The 18120-nt window shown below is 42.2% G+C and overlaps 1 pseudogene; it reads right to left on the minus strand.

Annotated features, from left to right (window-relative positions):
• LOC128660038 (zinc finger protein 850-like) overlaps positions 1 to 18120 on the minus strand; it is a 139880-nt pseudogene that overhangs the window by 7653 nt on the left and 114107 nt on the right.

Here is an 18120-nt window from a genome sequence, read left to right on the forward strand (position 1 = left end):
GTCCAGGAGGGATGAACAAAGGAGGCCCCTTGAACAATAAGGTGATGGTTTAACCATCAGAGAGTGTTGAATGTTGGGATTTAAGTATATCAACTGTGATATTGGAGTATAATCCCTGCACCATTGGTGCAACATGCAAAGCTGTAGAGGTCTCATATGAAAATGAGCAAAGGGGATCGTGTCCGATGCTGCAGTCATGAGACCTAAAACTTCCATGCACATAGCCACTGAAGGTTTAGACAAGATAAAACTAAATTCATTTGTCTCTTGTTTGTCAAAGAAAGAGTCATGGACACTGAATCTATCTGGAAACCTAAAAAGGTGACCTTTGTCTGAGGAATCAAGAAACTCTTTCGTAAATTTATCCGCCAACCATGTCTTTGAAGAAACAACACGAGTTGTTTTGTGTGAAATTCTGCTAAATGAAAAGATTGAGCTAGTACCAAGATATCATCCAAATAAGGAAACACTGCAATACCCTGCTGTCTGATTACAGATAGAAGGGCACCAAGAACTTTTGAAAAGATTCTTGGAACTGTTGCTAGGCCAAATGGAAGAGCGACAAATTGGTAATGCTTGTCTAGAAAAGAGATTCTCAGAAACGATAGTGGTCTGGATGAATCGGAATATGAAGATAAGCGTCCTATTGAAGACATGAAATGACCTTGCTGAAGAAAAGGCAGAATAGTCCTTATAGTCACCATCTTACAAAATGATTTAGAGTTTTCAGATCCAGAATTGGTCTGAATGAATCTTCCTTCTTTGGGACAATAAACAGATTTGAATAAAAACCCAAACCCTGTTCCTGTTGAGGAACTGGAACAATAACCCCTGAAAGCTCTAGATCTGAAACGCACTTCAGAAAAGCCTGAGCCTTCACAGGGTTTGTTGGAACATGGGAAAGAATCTTCCTATGAGAGGTCTTATTCTGACACCTATTCGATACCCATGAGAAACAATATCCTGAATCTGCTGATTTTGGACAGAATCTGTCCAAATGTCTTAAAACAATTTCCATCTGCCCCCCATCAGTTGAACTGGTTTGAGGGCCGCACATTCATGCAGTCTTAGAGGCTGTATTTGTTTTTTTAAGACTAGGCTTTAATCCAATTCTTTAACAGTCTCCAATTGGAACCAGGGGCCTTAGGGGAAGAAGTGTTTTTTTGTTCCTTAGTCTGACAAAAGAAACGAAAACTATTGGGAGCTTTAAATTTATGCTTAGATTTCTTATATTGGGGCAGAAAAACTCCCTTACCCCAGTGATAGTGGAGATAATGGAATCCAATTGAGAACCAAATAAATTATTACCTTGAAAAGATAAAGATAGTAATCTAGATTTAGACACCATATCTGCATTCCATGATTTAAGCCATAAAGCTCTTCTAGATAGAATAGCCAAAGACATAGATTTAATATCAATTTTAATAATATCAAATATAGCATCACAAATGAAACGATTAGCATGTTAAAGATAATAATGTAAGACAAATCAGGATCCAATAACTGCTGTGCTAGATTGTCCAACCAAAAAGTTGAAGCATCAGCAACATCAGCTATAGCAGGTCTAAGAATATAGCCAGTATGTAAATATGCCTTCCTAACATAAGATTCAATTTTCCTATCTAAGGGATCTTTAAAATAAGTACTCTCTTCCATAGGAATAGTAGTACGTTTGGCAGAGTAGAAATAGCACCATCAACCTTAGGGACTTTCTCAGAAAGCTCTAAATTGGACACAGGTAAAGGATACAATTTTTTAAATCTAGAAGAAGGATTAAAAGTACCAGGCTTAGACCATTCCTTAGTAATCATATTAGAGATATCATCTGTAAAAGGAAAATCTTCAGGAGTAACCTCAGAAGTCTTAAAAACAGAATTCAAACTTTTGCTATTCTTGTTATCAAGAGAACTAGATTCCTCAATACCCAAAGTAAACAATACTTCCTTTAACAAAGAACGTATATATTCCATCTTAAAAAGAAAGGATGATTTATCAATGTCAGAGTCTGAAGTAGGATCCTCTGAGCCAGAGAAATCCTCATCAGCAGACAATATTTCAGTATTATGTTGATCAATACAAACTTCATCAGATTTATGAGAAGTAGGGAGAGACCTTTTACGTTTATTTGAAGGCGGAATAGCAGTCATAGGCTTATCTATGGCTGCAGCAATATAATCTTTAATATCTACAGGAATAGCATGTACATTAGACTGTGAAGGTTTAACAGTAGATGAAGTTGTACTTATAGAAACATTCTCAGCATAAAACTATTTCTCATAACAAGTGCCACATACTTGAGCTGAAGAAGGAAGATCAGCCAATTTACAACATAAACACTTAGCTTTAGTAGATTTGTTTTCATACAACTTAGTTCCTACAGTAACAGAGGCAGGATCAGTATGAGATATCTTGAAAAATGTAACAAAAAAGAAAAAAAATAACATTTACATAAAATATCCAATTTCCTCAAAATAGCAGTTTCAGGAATGGGGAAAAAAATGCTTATGAAAAAATACTTATATGCAAAAGAAGGCAAACATCATAGCCCTCTGTAACAAATGAAAGCAGAGAGGAAAAAAAGGAGGAGACTGAATATAACTTTTTTGGCGCCAAAAATGACGCTAACAAAGATGATGCAAATGCAGAGAAAAAACATAATTTATGCTTTCTTGATAAATGTATTTCTCTTGTGATGTATCGAGTCCACGGATTCTTCCTTACTTGTGGGATATTCTCCTCCCCTACAGGAAGTGGCAAAGAGAGCACCCACAGCAGAGCTGCCTATATAGCTCCCCCTTTAACTCCACCCCCCAGTCATTCGACCGAAGGCTAGGAAGAAATAGGAGAAACCATAGGGTGCAGTGGTGACTGAAAGTTTAAAAATAAAAATATATATATGCTTGTCTTAAAATACTGGGTGGGCCGTGGACTCGATACATCACAAGAGAAATAAATTTATAAGGTAAACATAAATTATGTTTTCTCTTGTAAGATGTATCGAGTCCATGGATTCATCCTTACTTGTGGGTTCCCAATACCAAAGCTTTAGGACACGGATGAAGGGAGGGACAAGACAGGGACCTTAAACGGAAGGCACCACTGCTTGTAGAACCTTTCTCCCAAAAATAGCCTCCGAAGAAGCAAAAGTATCGAATTTGTAACATTTGGAAAAAGTATGACCAAGTCGCCGCCTTACAAATCTGTTCAACAGAAGCCTCATTTTTAAAAGCCCATGTGGAAGCCACAGCTGCTAGTAGAATGAGCAGTAGTCCTTTCAGGAGGCTGCCGTCCAGCAGTCTCATAGGCTAAACGGATGATGCTTTTCAGCCAAAAGGAAAGAGAGGTAGCCGTAGCCCTTTGACCTCTCCGCTTACCAGAATAAACAACAAACAAAGAAGATTTTTGACGGAAATCTTTAGTTGCTTGTAAGTAGAATTTTAAAGCACGAACCACATCAAGATTGTGTAAGACGTTCCTTCTTAGATGAAGGATTAGGACACAAACAAGGAACCACAATCTCTTGATTGATATTCTTATTAGAAACAACCTTAGGAAGAAACCCAGGCTTGGTACGTAAAACCACCTTATCTGTATGGAAAACAAGATAAGGGGAATCACATTGTAAAGCAGATAGCTCAGAAACTCTTCGAGCTGAAGAGATAGCTACTAAAAACAAAACTTTCCAAGATAAAAGTTTAATATTTATGGAATGCATAGGTTCAAACGGAACCCCTTGAAGAACATTAAGAACTAAGTTTAAGCTCCATGGTGGAGCAACAGGTTTAAATACAGGCTTGATTCTGACCAAAGCCTGACTAAATGCTTGAACGTCTGGGACAACTGCCAGATGTTTGTGAAGTAGAATAGACAAAGCAGATATCTGACCTTTAAGAGAACTAGCAGATAATCCCTTCTCCAAACCTTCTTGGAGAAAAGACAGTATTCTAGGAATACTCCAAGAGTAACCCTTGGATTCACACCAATAAAGATATTTGCCCCAAATCTTATGATAAATCTTCGTGGTGACAGGCTTTCTAGCCTGAATCAAGGTATCAATGACCGATTCAGAGAAACCACGCTTTGATAAAATAATGCGTTCAATCTCCAAGCAGTCAGACGCAGAGAAATTAGATTTGGATGCGTGAACGGGCCTTGAATTAGAAGGTCCCGCCTCATTGGCAGAGTCCACGGTGGAACCGAGGACATGTCCACTAGGTCTGCATACCAAGTCCTGCGTGGCCACGCAGGAGCTATCAGAATTAGCTAAGCTCTCTCCTGCTTGATTCTGGCAACCAAACGTGGAAGGAGAGGAAACAGTGGAAATACATAAGCCAGATTGAAGGACCAAGGCACTGCAAGAGCATCTATCAGTACCGCCTTGGGATCCCGGGACCTGGACCCGTAACAAGGAAGTTTGGCATTCTGACGAGACGCCATCAGATCCAACTCTGGAGTGCCCCATAGCTGAATCAGCTGGGCGAATACCTCCGGATGGAGTTCCCACTCCCCCGGATGAAGAGACTGACGACTTAGAAAATCCGCCTCCCAGTTCTCTACTCCTGGGATGTGGATTGCTGAGAGATGGCAAGAGTGATCCTCTGCCCACCAAATTATTTTGGTTACCTCCATCATCGCTAGAGAACTCCTTGTTCCTCCCCGATGATTGATATAAGCTACAGTCATGATGTTGTCCGACTGAAACCTGATGAATTTGGCTGCAGCAAGCTGAGGCCACACCTGAAGCTTCCTCCCGAGACCATAAGCCCTGTGCTTTTAGGGAGTTCCAGACTGCACCCCAGTCTAACAGGCTGGCATCTGTCGTTACAATGAGCCATTCCCTGAGACAGGTGGTCCTGAGACAACCACCAGAGAAGAGAATCTCTGGTCTCCTGGTCCAGATGCAGTTGAGGAGATAAGTCTGCATAATCCCCATTCCACTGTTTGAGCATGCATAGTTGCAGTGGTCTGAGGTGTAGACGGGCAAAAGGAACTATGTCCATTCCCGCTACCATGAGTCCGATTACCTCCATACACTGAGCCACTGATGGCCGAGGAATGGAACGAAGAGCTCGGCAAGTGGATAAGAGTTTTAACTTTCTGACGTCCATCAGAAATATTTTAATTTCTACCGAGTCTATCAGAGTCCCTAGGAAGGAAACTCTTGTAAGAGGGAAGAGAGAACTCTTTTTTATGTTCACCTTCCACCCGTGAGATGTCAGAAAAGCCAACACGATGTCTGTTTGAGACTGGGCTAGCTGGAAAGTTGACGCCTGAATTAAGATGTCGTCTAGATAAGGCGCCACTGCTATGCCCCGTGGTCGTAGAACCGCCAGAAGGGACCCTAGCACTTTTGTGAAAAACCTGGGAGCCGTGGCCAACCCGAAGGGAAGGGCCACAAACTGGAAATGCCTGCCCAGAAAGGTGAATGTGAGGAATTGATGATGATCTCTGTGAATAGGGATGTGTAGATACGCATCCTTTAAGTCCACGGTAGTCATACATTGACCCTCCTGGATCAGAGGTAGAATAGTCCTAATAGTCTCCATCTTGAATGATGGAACTTTGAGGAACTTGTTTAGAATTTTGAGATCCACGATTGGTCTGAAAGTTCCCTCTTTCTTGGGAACCACAAATAGGTTTGAATAAAACCCTAGCCCCCGTTCCTCCTTTGGAACTGGGCGAATCACCCCCATGGTAAGTAGGTCTTCTACACAGCGTAAGAACGCCTCTCTCTTTGTCTGGTTAACAGACAATCGAGAAATATGAAATCTCTCCCTTGGAAGGGATCCCTTGAATTCCAGAAGATATCCCTGGGACACAATTTCTAAAGCCCAGGGATCCTGAACATCTCTCGCCCAAGCCTGAGCGAAGAGAGAAAGTCTGCCCTCTACTAGATCCGGTCCCGGATCGGGGACTACCCCTTCATGCTGTCTTAGAGGAAGCTGCAGGCTTCTTGGCCTGTTTACCCTTGTTCCAAGCTTGGTTAGGTCTCCAGACTGACTTGGATTGGGCAAAATTCCCCTCTTGCTTTGTAGCAGATGAAGCTGAAGCGGGACCACTCTTAAAGTTCCGAAAGGAACGAAAATTATTTTTTTTGGCCCTCGTCTTATTTGATCTATCCTGAGGGAGGGCATGAACTTTCCCTTCAGTGATGTCTGAAATAATCTCCTTCAGTTCAGGCCCGAATAAGGTCTTACCCTTGAAAGGAATGTTCAAAAGTTTAGATTTAGATGACACATCAGCAGACCAGGACTTAAGCCATAATGCCCTGCGTGCTAAAATGGCAAAATCTGAATTCTTTGCCGCTAATTTAGCCAGTTGAAAAGCGGCATCTGTAATAAAAGAATTAGCCAACTTAAGTGCCTTAATTCTGTCCATAATTTCCTCTAATGAAGTCTCCATTTGGAGAGCCTCTTCTAGAGCCTCAAACCAGAAAGCAGCTGCATTCGTTACAGGAACAATGCACGCAATAGGTTGGAGAGAAAAACCTTGATGAACAAAAATTTTCTTCAGGAGACCCTCTAATTTTTTATCCATAGGATCTTTGAAAGCACAACTGTCCTCGATAGGTATAGTTGTATGCTTAGGCAGAGTAGAAATAGCTCCCTCCACCTTAGGAACTGTCTGCCAAGAGTCCCTTATGGTATTAGATATGGGAAACATTTTCTTAAAAACAGGAGGGGGAGTGAACGGAATACCTGGTCTATCCCACTCCTTAGCAATAATAGTCACAATCCTCTTAGGGACTGGAAAAACATCAGTGTAAACAGGAACCTCTAAGTATCTATCCATTTTACACAATTTCTCTGGGACCACTATAGGGTCACAATCGTCTAGAGTTGCTAATACCTCCCTAAGCAATAAGCGGAGGTGTTCAAGCTTAAAATTTAAAGGCCGTCATATCAGAATCTGTCTGAGGAAGCGTCTTTCCTGAATCAGAAATTTCTCCTTCAGATAACAAATCCCTCGCCCCCTCAGAGCATTGTGAGGGTATATCAGAAACGGCTACTAAAGCGTGAGACGGCTCAGCATTTTTCCTTAACCCAGAGCTGTCACGCTTTCCTTGTAAACCAGGCAGTATGGACAAAACCTCAGTGAGGGTTGTAAAGTAAATGAATGTGACGCACTAGAGGTACTTGGCGTCACTTGTGCGGGCGTTACTGGTTGTGACACTTGGGGAGAGCTAGATGGGGAACCCTCATTTACTTCTGACTGAGAATCATCTATTGCTCTATTTTTAAGTGCTAATATATGTTCTTTATAATTTATAGAAAAATCAGTACATTTGGGACACATTCTAAGAGGGGGTTCCACAATGGCATCCAAACATATTGAACAAGGATTTTCCTTGGTATCAGACATTTTAAACAGGCTAGTAATATAACAAGCAAGCTTGGAAAACACTGTAATCAAAGTAAATAACACTTAGAAATAAAACGGTATTGTGCCTTTAAGAGAAAAAAAGCTGCACAAGTTCTGCAAAACAGTGTAAAAAAGCAGTAAACTTAACAAAATTTTTACAGTATTATCTTACAGCCTTAGTAACTTTGCACAACTATGCAAATAAACAATTAACCCCTTAACGGCAAAACCGGATTGAAAAAACATCAAAACCAGTGAAAAAGACCTTCAGCACCTTGCCACAGTTCTGCTGTGGCGCCTACCTGCCCTTCAGAACGATTTGTGGAGAAAAAACCTCCTTTACAGCCCTCAAACACAGCAGGAGCAGTTGGATGACCTTTAAGGAAAAGAAACTGCACAACTGAGGTGCGAAAATAGGCCCCTCCCACCTCACTCAATGTTTTGAGGCCTATTAGGAAAAACACCTGAGTGTCTCTAATCAATCATGTGGGTTAAAAAACCCTAACAAAAGCCACAAAGACCCCTTCAGTCCCTACAAAAAAACGTTATAAATGCATCATTTACTTTTTTTTTTTTTTTTTTTTTTTAACAGTGTCACCAGTAACAAATGAGCCCTTCAAGCAAGCTGAAATTCTTATCCAAGTGTCTGAATACAGCTTACCCTTTTTCCCCATGGGGATATTGCCAGCCCTTTCTAGAATAAACACAGTCTGTCTAGAAAAACATAGACTGAACATACCTCATATGCAGCTTAGCATGCAAACCGTTCCCCCAACTGAAGTTTTCCTGTACTCTTCAGCCCTTGTGAGAACAGCAGTGGATCTTAGTTACAAAGTGCTAAGATCATAATCCTCCTTGCAGAAATCTTCATATCTTTTTCTGCCAAAGAGTAAATAGTACACACTGGCACCATTTAAAATAACAAACTTTTGCTTGAGAAATAAAAAACTAACATTTTTGTCACCACACTCGCTCTGCGCTTCCTAGTTACTTAGAGTAGACAAAGAGAATGACTGGGGGGTGGAGTTAAGGGGGGAGCTATATAGGCAGCTCTGCTGTGGGTGCTCTCTTTGCCACTTCCTGTAGGGGAGGAGAATATCCCACAAGTAAGGATGAATCCGTGGACTCGATACATCTTACAAGAGAAAAACTTTTGGCGCCAAGGTTAACAGGAAACAACATGATTTTCCTCATAACAGGCACGACTTTGCGGCAAAAACATTTGCGTAAAAAAAGATGCAATAAATGACGTGATTTGCATCACCACAAACGCAACCTTCAGGCCAAAAATATTTGCTCCAGGAATGACGCAATAAATGGAAGCATTTTGCGTCATTGCGTGCCTAATTTGCCCTTGAAAATTTGAAAAAACAAGACAGAAGTTACAAGTAGCTGGAACCTCATGTAAGAAAAAATTAACTAAATTCCTCCCAAAACATAATTTTCCATTCTGAAACTGTTAAGAATGCAAAGAGAAATAAACATAGACCTGACTCATGGCAAATATATGTTATATATATATTTAAAACATAAAGTGCCAAACATAGCTGAGAGTGTCTTAAAAAAATGATACACACATATAGCAGACAGCCAAACCAGTACTGAAACATATCAGCAGAGGTAATGGTAGAGGAGTATAATGGCAATCTGTAAAGGGAGGTGGCAGATGAATCCCCACGACCGAATTTACAGAGAGCCTTAGAATAGATTTCCTATAGGTGAAAACATGGCATCATCAGACAATACTCCCTTCACATCCCTCAGACAAACACTGTACTTTAAGAGGAATTGGGCTTCAAAATGCTTAGAAGCGCCTTTGACAGAAGAAATCAAGCACAACTTGTTTCCCCATCCTGCAACGATGGCACCAAGTTTGTAAAACTGAGGTATGAGTGAGGTGGGAGGTTTATGTATAGGCATTTTGAGGTTTGGGCAACTTTGCTCCCTCCTCATGGACTCTTGCCACTTACATGAAAGAAAAGTATATTAAAGGGATATGAAGCCCAAACATTTTTGTCAATCAGACAGAGCAAATCATTTAAAAAAAAGTTTCCAATTTACTTCTATTATTAAATTTGCTTAATTCCCATGATATTCTGTGTTAGATACCTAGGTAGGCATCAGCAGCGCTACATGACAGGAAATAGTGCTGCCATATAGTGCTCTTGTAAATGGATAACATTCTTGTAAAACTGCTGCCAAATAGTGATCCAGAAATGGGCCGGCTCCTAAGCACATGTCCCTGTTTTTCAACAGAGGACTCCAAGTTAACAAATAAACATTGATAATAGAAGAAAATTAGAAAGTTGTTTAAAATCGCTGCTTTATCTGAATCATGAAAGAAAAGTTGAGTTTCCTGTCTCTTTAAATGGTTCAAAGACATAAAAGTAAATAATGGTTCTGATTAAGTGTACATATGTTATAATTAAAGGGACATTATACACTCATTTTTTCTGTGCATAAATGTTTTGTATAAAACTTAACAGCTGTGTGTGTGTGTGTAGGGTTGGGGGGACTTTAACCCCTTAGTGACCACAGCACTTTTCCATTTGTTGACCATCTGGGACCAAGGCTATTTTTGCATTTCTGCAGTGTTTATGTTTTACTGTACCAACACATATTATATACCGTTTTTCTCGCCATTAAATGGAATTTCTAAAGAAACCATTATTTTCATCATATCTTATAAAATATGAGGAAAAAATGGATAAAAACACTTTTTCTAACTTTGACCCCCAAAATCTGTTACACATCTACAACCACCAAAAAACACCCATGCTAAATAGTTTCTAAATTTTGTCCTGAGTTTAGAAATATCCAATGTTTACATGTTCTTTGCTTTTTTGCAAGTTACAGGGCAATAATTACAAGAAGCACTTTGATATTTCCAAACCACTTTTTTTTTACAAATTAGCGCTAGTTACATTGGAACACTGATATCTTTCAGGAATCCCTGAATATCCCTTGACATGTATGTATATTTTTTTAGAAGACAACCCAAATTATTGATCTGGGCCCATTTTGGTAAATTTCATGCCACCATTTCACCACCAAATGAGATCAAATAAAAAAAAAATGTTCACTTTTTAACAAACTTTAGGTTTCTCACTGAAATTATTTACTAACAGCTTGTGCAATTATGGCACAAAATGTTGTGGGATCCCCTTTGATCAGAAATAGCAGACATTAATGGCTTTGGCGTTGCTTTTTGGTAATTAGAAGGCCGCTAAATACTGCTGCGCACCACACGTGTATTATGCCCAGCAGTTAAGGTGTTAATTAGGGATCTTGTAGGGTTAATTTTAGATTTAGTGTAGTGTAGTAGACAACCGCAAGTATCGATCTAGGCCCATTTTGGTAGATTTCATGCCACCATTTCACCGCCAAATGCAATCAAATAAAAAAAATTTTTTAAATTTTTTACAATTTTAGGTTTCTCACTGAAATTATTAACAAACAGCTTGTGCAATTATGGCACAAATGGTTGTAAATGCTTCACTGGGATCCCCTTTGTTCAACAATATCAGACATATATGGATTTGTTGTTGCTTTTTGGTAATTAGAAGGCCGCTAAATGCCACTGCGCACCACACATGTATTATGCCCAGCAGTGAAGGGGTTAATTAGGGACCTTGTAGGGTTAATTTTAGATTTAGTGTAGTATAGTAGACAACCCCAAGTATTGATCTAGGCCCATGTTATTATATTTCATGCCACCATTTCACCGCCAAATGCGATCAAATAAAACAAATCGTTCACTTTTTCACAAATTTTAGGTTTCTCACTGAAATTCTTTACAAACAGCTTGTGCAATTATGGCACAAACGGTTGTAAATGCTTCTCTGGGATCCCCTTTGTTCAGAAATAGCAGACATATATGGCTTTGGCTTTGCTTTTTGGTAATTAGAAGGCCACTAAATGCTGCTGCGCACTATACGTGAATTATACCCAGCAGTGAAGGGGTTAATTAGGTAGCGTGTAGGGAGCTTGCAGGGTTAATTTGAGCTTTAGTGTAGAGATCAGCCTCCCACCTGACATATCCCACCCCCTAATCCCTCCCAAACAGCTCTCTTCCCTCCTCCACCCCACAATTGTCCCCGCCATCTTAAGTACTGGGTTTTTTTGTTTATTTTTTTAAAAAACTTATTCTGCTGTGTAGGATCCCCCCTCAGACCCCAACCTCCCTGATCCCCCCATACAGCTCTCTAACCCTCCCCCCCTCTACCTATTTGCCGCCATCTTGGGTACTACAGAAAATTATATTTTCTGTAGTGTAGCTGCCCCCCTCAATACCCTACCCATCCTCCGCCTCCTAGATCCCTTCCCTATCACTTTTTATCCCACCCTCCCTCTCCTTCCTTTCCATTGGTTGCAACTATTTTTACTGAATTGACCAGTAACTGCGGCGCGTGTGCACGCCCCCCCCTGCAGCTACCGCATCACTTGCGGACCAGATCCATAACAGGGCAGACGGAAGTCTACATCGAGGGGCTGCCCAACCATCTCCCTAATGCAGCTCCCACCCACCAATGATCGGCCCCATCGATGGCCAATGCAGAGAGGTTTCTCTCTGCATCGGTGGGGTAAAAAGGATATTGCAGTGATGCCTGAATATCAAGGTATCACTGTAATACCCTGGAAGCAGCTGGAAGTGATCAGGATCGCTTCCAGAGCTTCAAACCTCAGAGGACGTGCCAGGAACATCCTTGGTAATTAAGTGTTTTTGTAGGACATTCCTGGCATGTCCTTGGTCGTTAAGGGGTTAAAAAAAATTTTTTAAATAAAAGAACATGCCGGTAAAGTTGACTGTGTCTGTTGCCTGACACATGGGGGATGAACAAATGATTTAAGTTGTGGTCTTATCAGACTTGTCTCATAAAACATTGCACTGCCAAGATTCAGCTGCAGTCTGCAGGAGGTCAGGTTAGAGTGTGAAGTAAAGAGTACAGGGTCTGTGTAAGGACAAGGTAGGATAATGTGGTGCTGATTGATCATCTGCTATGTGATTGTGACACCAGTCATTGTGAGGCTTTTATAGTAAAAATATTTGTTAAAGTAAAAAAAAACACCATACAGGTGTATAAATGTCACTGAAATAATACATTACCCCCCCACAACTCTTCATGTTACAACAGCCTAATTCAAAGAGTCAGCAAATATTAGGATTGCTCATCTCAACAAAACACGATTCCTTTTACAACTTTAAACAAGATTAGTTCTCGTGTTTGATTTTGTAGAAATGAACGTATTACTGTTATAGCATGGGCACAGAAAGTATTATTTGCCAGTAAATCAAAGATACAAAAGTAACAGAAAAAAGGAAATATGCAGTTTTGTTATTGCTCTGTTACAGCTCTTTACTTTAATATTATTGTGGTCCTCAGCATAATGATTTTAGTACAAACAAATCTGAATGTTTTTATGAAATGAGTAAGTAGTTTGTGTAAATGAGTTCAGTCATTCAGTAATTTCTGTTTAAGGTATAATATTATATTTTTAAAGCCATGTGTAGTGTTATAAGTGTATAGAGAAAGCTTATTCACTGGGTAAAGTGAGCATTGCTTTCTAGTCAAGTGATGCACTAGACCAGGGGGCTCAAAGTACCGGTGGTGAAACGATTACAATACGGCCCCCCAATGATACACTGGAATAGAGCTGTTTATAAAAAAATATATATATTTTTTTGTCAAGTGAGTATGGTGACATAATTTGGTGGTGGGGGGGGGTTGGCGCTGCAAGTAGGCAGAGGATTGCGACATCACCTGGGGATGGGTAGGGGCCGAGCTGAAATCCTAGATAAGCCCCTGAGTGTGCAGTGAGATAGAATTGGCGCCATAGCAGCAGGGTGTGGCAGTAGAGGAGCGAGTGAGCAGTAGAAGAACGGTTTGTTTCTTTGGCCTGGGGGTGTAGTGTCACTGTAAGTTGGACTGTGTGACGATCTGAGCATAAGGAGGCAGTAGCAGAAGAGGTTGATCAAGGTATGTGCTGCCTTGATCTTATACTTATAGATTTTTTTTGTGTGTATAAAATATGTGTCTGTAGTGTAGCTTGCTTTTATTATTAAAAAAATAACAGTGCACATTCCACTAACAAAATGGCTGCACACTGAACAGCTACGATTCTGGACTGATAATGTTCTTACCCTGCCTAGTAAACTGATATTTTCTTACCCCTGTATGTGTTTATGTATAAAAAAAATTTACTAACCCACTCAATGTTAAAAATAGGGTTAATTTGAAAACTGAAATGTCCAGCTGTCAGGGTGCCAGGAATCAGACTGAGACGAGAAGTGCAAAAATAATCACACCTTTATTAATAGCAAAAAATAAAGAAATGTCCACAAGTCAAATAACAAGCCAGGAGTCAAAACCAGAGCTGGTAGTCAGACGAGCTGAGTCAGGAGCCTAAGCAAATAGTCAGACGAGCAGGAACAAGGAAAACAGCAGAGTCAGGAACAAGCCAGGGATCAGGAACCAGGAATGACGTCAGGCAGCTAGGTAATACACAGGAACTCTCACAAACAGGTAGCAGACAACGCAAAGGCAAAGCATACTGAACAGAGGCCTTTTAAATAATGTGATGACATCACAATTTTGAGATTGCATCCTGTCTCACATGGATGATGCACACCAGTCGTGCAGGAAATGAGCAGCATCCCCCACAATGCACCATAATCAGGAAGAGAGGTGAGTAAAATGGCTGCCAGCAGCACATGGCAAACAAACAGGGAAAAAACCCTGACAGTACCCTCCACTCAACGACCCCTCCTCCGCGGGAGGACAAAAGGCTTATTGGGGAAACGGGCATGGAAGGCACAGAGGAGGGCGGGAGCATGAACATCAGAGGAGGGAACCCAAGAACGCTCCTCCGGACCGTAGCCCCTCCAGTGAACCAAATACTGTACACGGCCCCTGGACATACGAGAGTCAATAATGCTGCTGACCTCATACTCCTCATGGTTGTCAACAAAGATAGGACGGGGATGAGGCAACACAGTGGTAAACCGATTACAAACCAATGGTTTCAAGAGGGAGACATGAAAAACATTGGAGATGCGCATAGCAGGAGGAAGGTCAAGAGCATAGGCCACAGGATTAACCCGTTGGAGTATTCGAAAAGGACCAACATAATGGGGAGCCAATTTATTGGAAGGCACACGAAGGTTCAAGTTGCGGGAGGACAACCAAACTCTCTCACCAACCTGGTAGGAAGGCGCGGGCAGACGCCTACGATCAGCCTGGAACTTTTGCCGCTGTATAAAACGATGAAGGCAATCCTGAATCTGCACCCACGTGGAGCGGAGTTTCCGGAGATGCTCCTCCAAAGCCAGAATACCCTGAGACATGAATGAATCGGGCAACAAGGATGGTTGAAACCCATAATTCACCATGAACGGGGATAACTTGAAGGAAGCATTAATAGCACTATTATGAGCAAACTCTGCCCAAGGTAACAGTTCAGACCAATTATTGTGGTGATCTGAGACATAGCAATGGAGGAACTGTTCCAGAGCTTGATTAGACCGTTCCGCAGCTCCATTGGATTGAGGGTGACATGCCGAGCAGAAGGAAAGCTGGTTACCCATTTGAGCACAAAAGGAATGCCAAAATCTGGAGACAAACTGTCTACCCCGGTCCGACACTATCTCCTTGGGTAACCCATGAAAACGGAAGACCTCCCGGACAAAAATTGAAGCAAGCTCCTGAGCGGTAGGCAGCTTCATCAAGGGAATGCAATGTGACATTTTAGAAAAACAGTCAACCACCATTGGAAACAGGGAGCTCGACAATGAAGTCCATGGAAAGATGTGTCCAAGGATGCTCACCATTAGCAATAGGTTGAAGAAGACCCACAGGAAGACGTAGAGGAGTCTTATTCTGTGCACAAACTGAGCAGGAGGCAACATACGCAGCAACATCAGAACGAAGACCTGGCCACCAGAATTGTCGGGTGACAGACCAAATCATATGGTTCTTGACTAGGTGACCTGCGGCTTTAGGATAGTGGTAAGTGTGCAAAAGTTTAGTTCGAAGATTCTCAGGAACAAAACACTTACCACTAGGTTTCTCAGGAGGTGCATTGGTTTGTGCAGCCAGGATCTCCTCCCCCAAGGGAGAAGTCAAATTAGTATGTATGGTAGCCAAAATATAGCCAGGAGGTATAACAGGAGTAGGTACAGACTCCTACTTGGACAAAGGCAAAAATTGTCGAGAGAGGGCATCAGCCCTAACATTCTTACTACCAGGCAGGTAGGAGACCACATAATTAAACCGAGACAAAAATAGAGCCCATCTGGCCTGTCGGGGCGACAAACGTTTTGCTTCAGATAGATAAGTTAAATTCTTGTTGTCAGTAAGAATGAACACTGTCACGCTAGTACCCTCGAGAAGATGCCTCCATTCCTTGAGTGCCAAAATTATGGCCAGTAATTCCCTGTCACCAATTTCATAATTGCACTCCACTGGAGACAATTTCTTAGAGAAGAAACCACACGGATACAAGGAACCGTCAGGCATAGGACGTTGAGACAAGAGGCCACCTACTCCAGTCTCAGACGCATCGACCTCAAGAACGAAAGGCAGGACAGTGTTAGGATGAGCCAGAACTGGAGCGGCAGCAAAGGCAGTCTTAAGACTATCAAAGGCCTTAATGGCAATAGGTGACCAATGGAGTGGATCATTCTCTTTACGGGTCATGTCTGTGATAGGTTTGACCAAGGAAGAAAAGTTTTTAATAAAACTTTCTATAGTAATTGGCAAACCCCAAAAAACATTGAATAGACCAAAGACCAACTGGGCGAAGCCACTGCAGAACTGCAGATAACTTGTCAGGATCCATGGAGAATCCTGCAACGGAGATAACATAACCTAGGAAGGTTACTTGAGTCTGATGGAACTTACATTTCTCGAGTTTACAAAACAGGCCGTTCTCACGTAGTCGCTGAAGAACCCGTGTAACATCAGAACGATGAGCCTCAAGTGTGGGTGAGTGTATGAGGATGTCGTCGAAGTATACCACAACACACTGTTGCAACATATCTCGAAGGACATCATTAATAAATTCCTGAAAAACAGCAGGAGCATTACATAGGCCAAAGGGCATTTCAAGATACTCATAATGCCCGCTCCTGGTGTTAAATGCTGTTTTCCATTTGTGGCCCTCCTTAATCCTAACGAGATTGTACGGTCCTCTCAAATCAAGTTTAGTAAAAACCGCAGCTCCCTTGAGGCGGTCAAAGAATTCCGTAATAAGCGGAATAGGGTAAGCATTCTTAATGGTAAGACGATTAAGACCCCTATAATCGATGCATAGTCTTAACTCGCCACCCTTTTCTTCACAAAGAAGAAGTCAGCCCCTGCAGGAGAGCAGGATTTGCGGATGATCCCCAACGACAGAGCATCGGCAACATACTCCTCCATAGCACAATTCTCTGCAACAGACAGTGGGTACACCCGACCCTGAGGAGGAATGGCTCCAGGGTGCAGGTCTATGGCACAATCGTAAGACCGGTGAGGAGGCAACGTACCGGCACGCAACTTGTCAAAAACGTCTAGGGACACTCGGTACTCCTCTGGCAATTGAGATACCGAAGAAGTGCACAAGACTTTAACTGGTTTCCGAAGACAAGTGGAAATACATTGCGGGGACCACAACAAAATTTCCGACCTGCGCCAGTCGAGACTGGGATTGTGCTTTTGGAGCCAGGGATAACCCAGAACAACTGGAAAATGCGGAGAGTTTATCACCTGGAACTGGAGGGTTTCAAAATGGAGAGCCCCAACAGCCATGGACAATGGAGCAGTTTCGTGAGTAACGAGTGCGGGCTGAAGCGGAACGGACCGAGGCAAAACAGGAATGGAGTGCTTAGATACAAAAGCACCGTCAATGAAATAGCCTGCAGCACCGGAGTCAACAAGAGCCTGAGTGACTATGGAGGAGTCCACCCAGGAAAGGACAATCGTGACCAAAGGTTTCTCCTTAAACGGTTCCGGGGACGAGGATAAACCACTCAAGGTCTGCCCCCGACAGGACCTTAGGTGTGAGCGTTTCCCGGCCGTGTAGGACAAGACTTCAAAAGGTGGCCCTGTAACCCACAATAGAGGCAGAGCCCCTCTCTCCTCCTAAAGGCCCTCTCCGCCGCGGAGAGATGTGTGAATCCCAACTGCATTGGCTCAGCAGTACCTGGTGACTCGGGAACAGGAGGCATGGGAGAGGGAGGCATGGGTGGGAATGAACATGTAGGAGACAACGGAATAGGAGGCTTCTGCAAGCGCTCCTTGAAAGAGGGCCTCTCTCTGAGTCTGATGTCAATTAGGATAAAAAGACACCAATGCCTCGAGATCCTCTGGTAAATTTCTGGCAGCAACTTCGTCTTTAATCGCATCAGAGAGCCAATGAAAGAAGGCGGCAACAAGGGCTTCATTGTTCCAACCTACCTCTGCGGCAAGCGTACGGAACTCAATAGCATACTGAGCAACAGATCTTGTACCTTGCTGAATGGACATAAGTCTTTTAGCAGCAGAGGAGGAGTGAGCCGGAACATCAAATACCCTTCGAAAGGAGGCCACAAATTCAGGGTAATTTGAAATCACAGGTTTATTAGTCTCCCACAAGGGATTAGCCCAGGCAAGAGCTGTGTCAGGGAGTAACGAGATGAGAAATCCCACCTTAGCTCTGTCAGAGGGAAACGCCTGAGATAACATCTCAAAGTAAATGCCCAACCTGGTTCAAAAACCCTCTGCACTGAATAGGATCGCC

Source organism: Bombina bombina, chromosome 5 (genome assembly GCF_027579735.1).
Source record: "Bombina bombina isolate aBomBom1 chromosome 5, aBomBom1.pri, whole genome shotgun sequence".
NCBI lineage: Eukaryota > Metazoa > Chordata > Amphibia > Anura > Bombinatoridae > Bombina > Bombina bombina.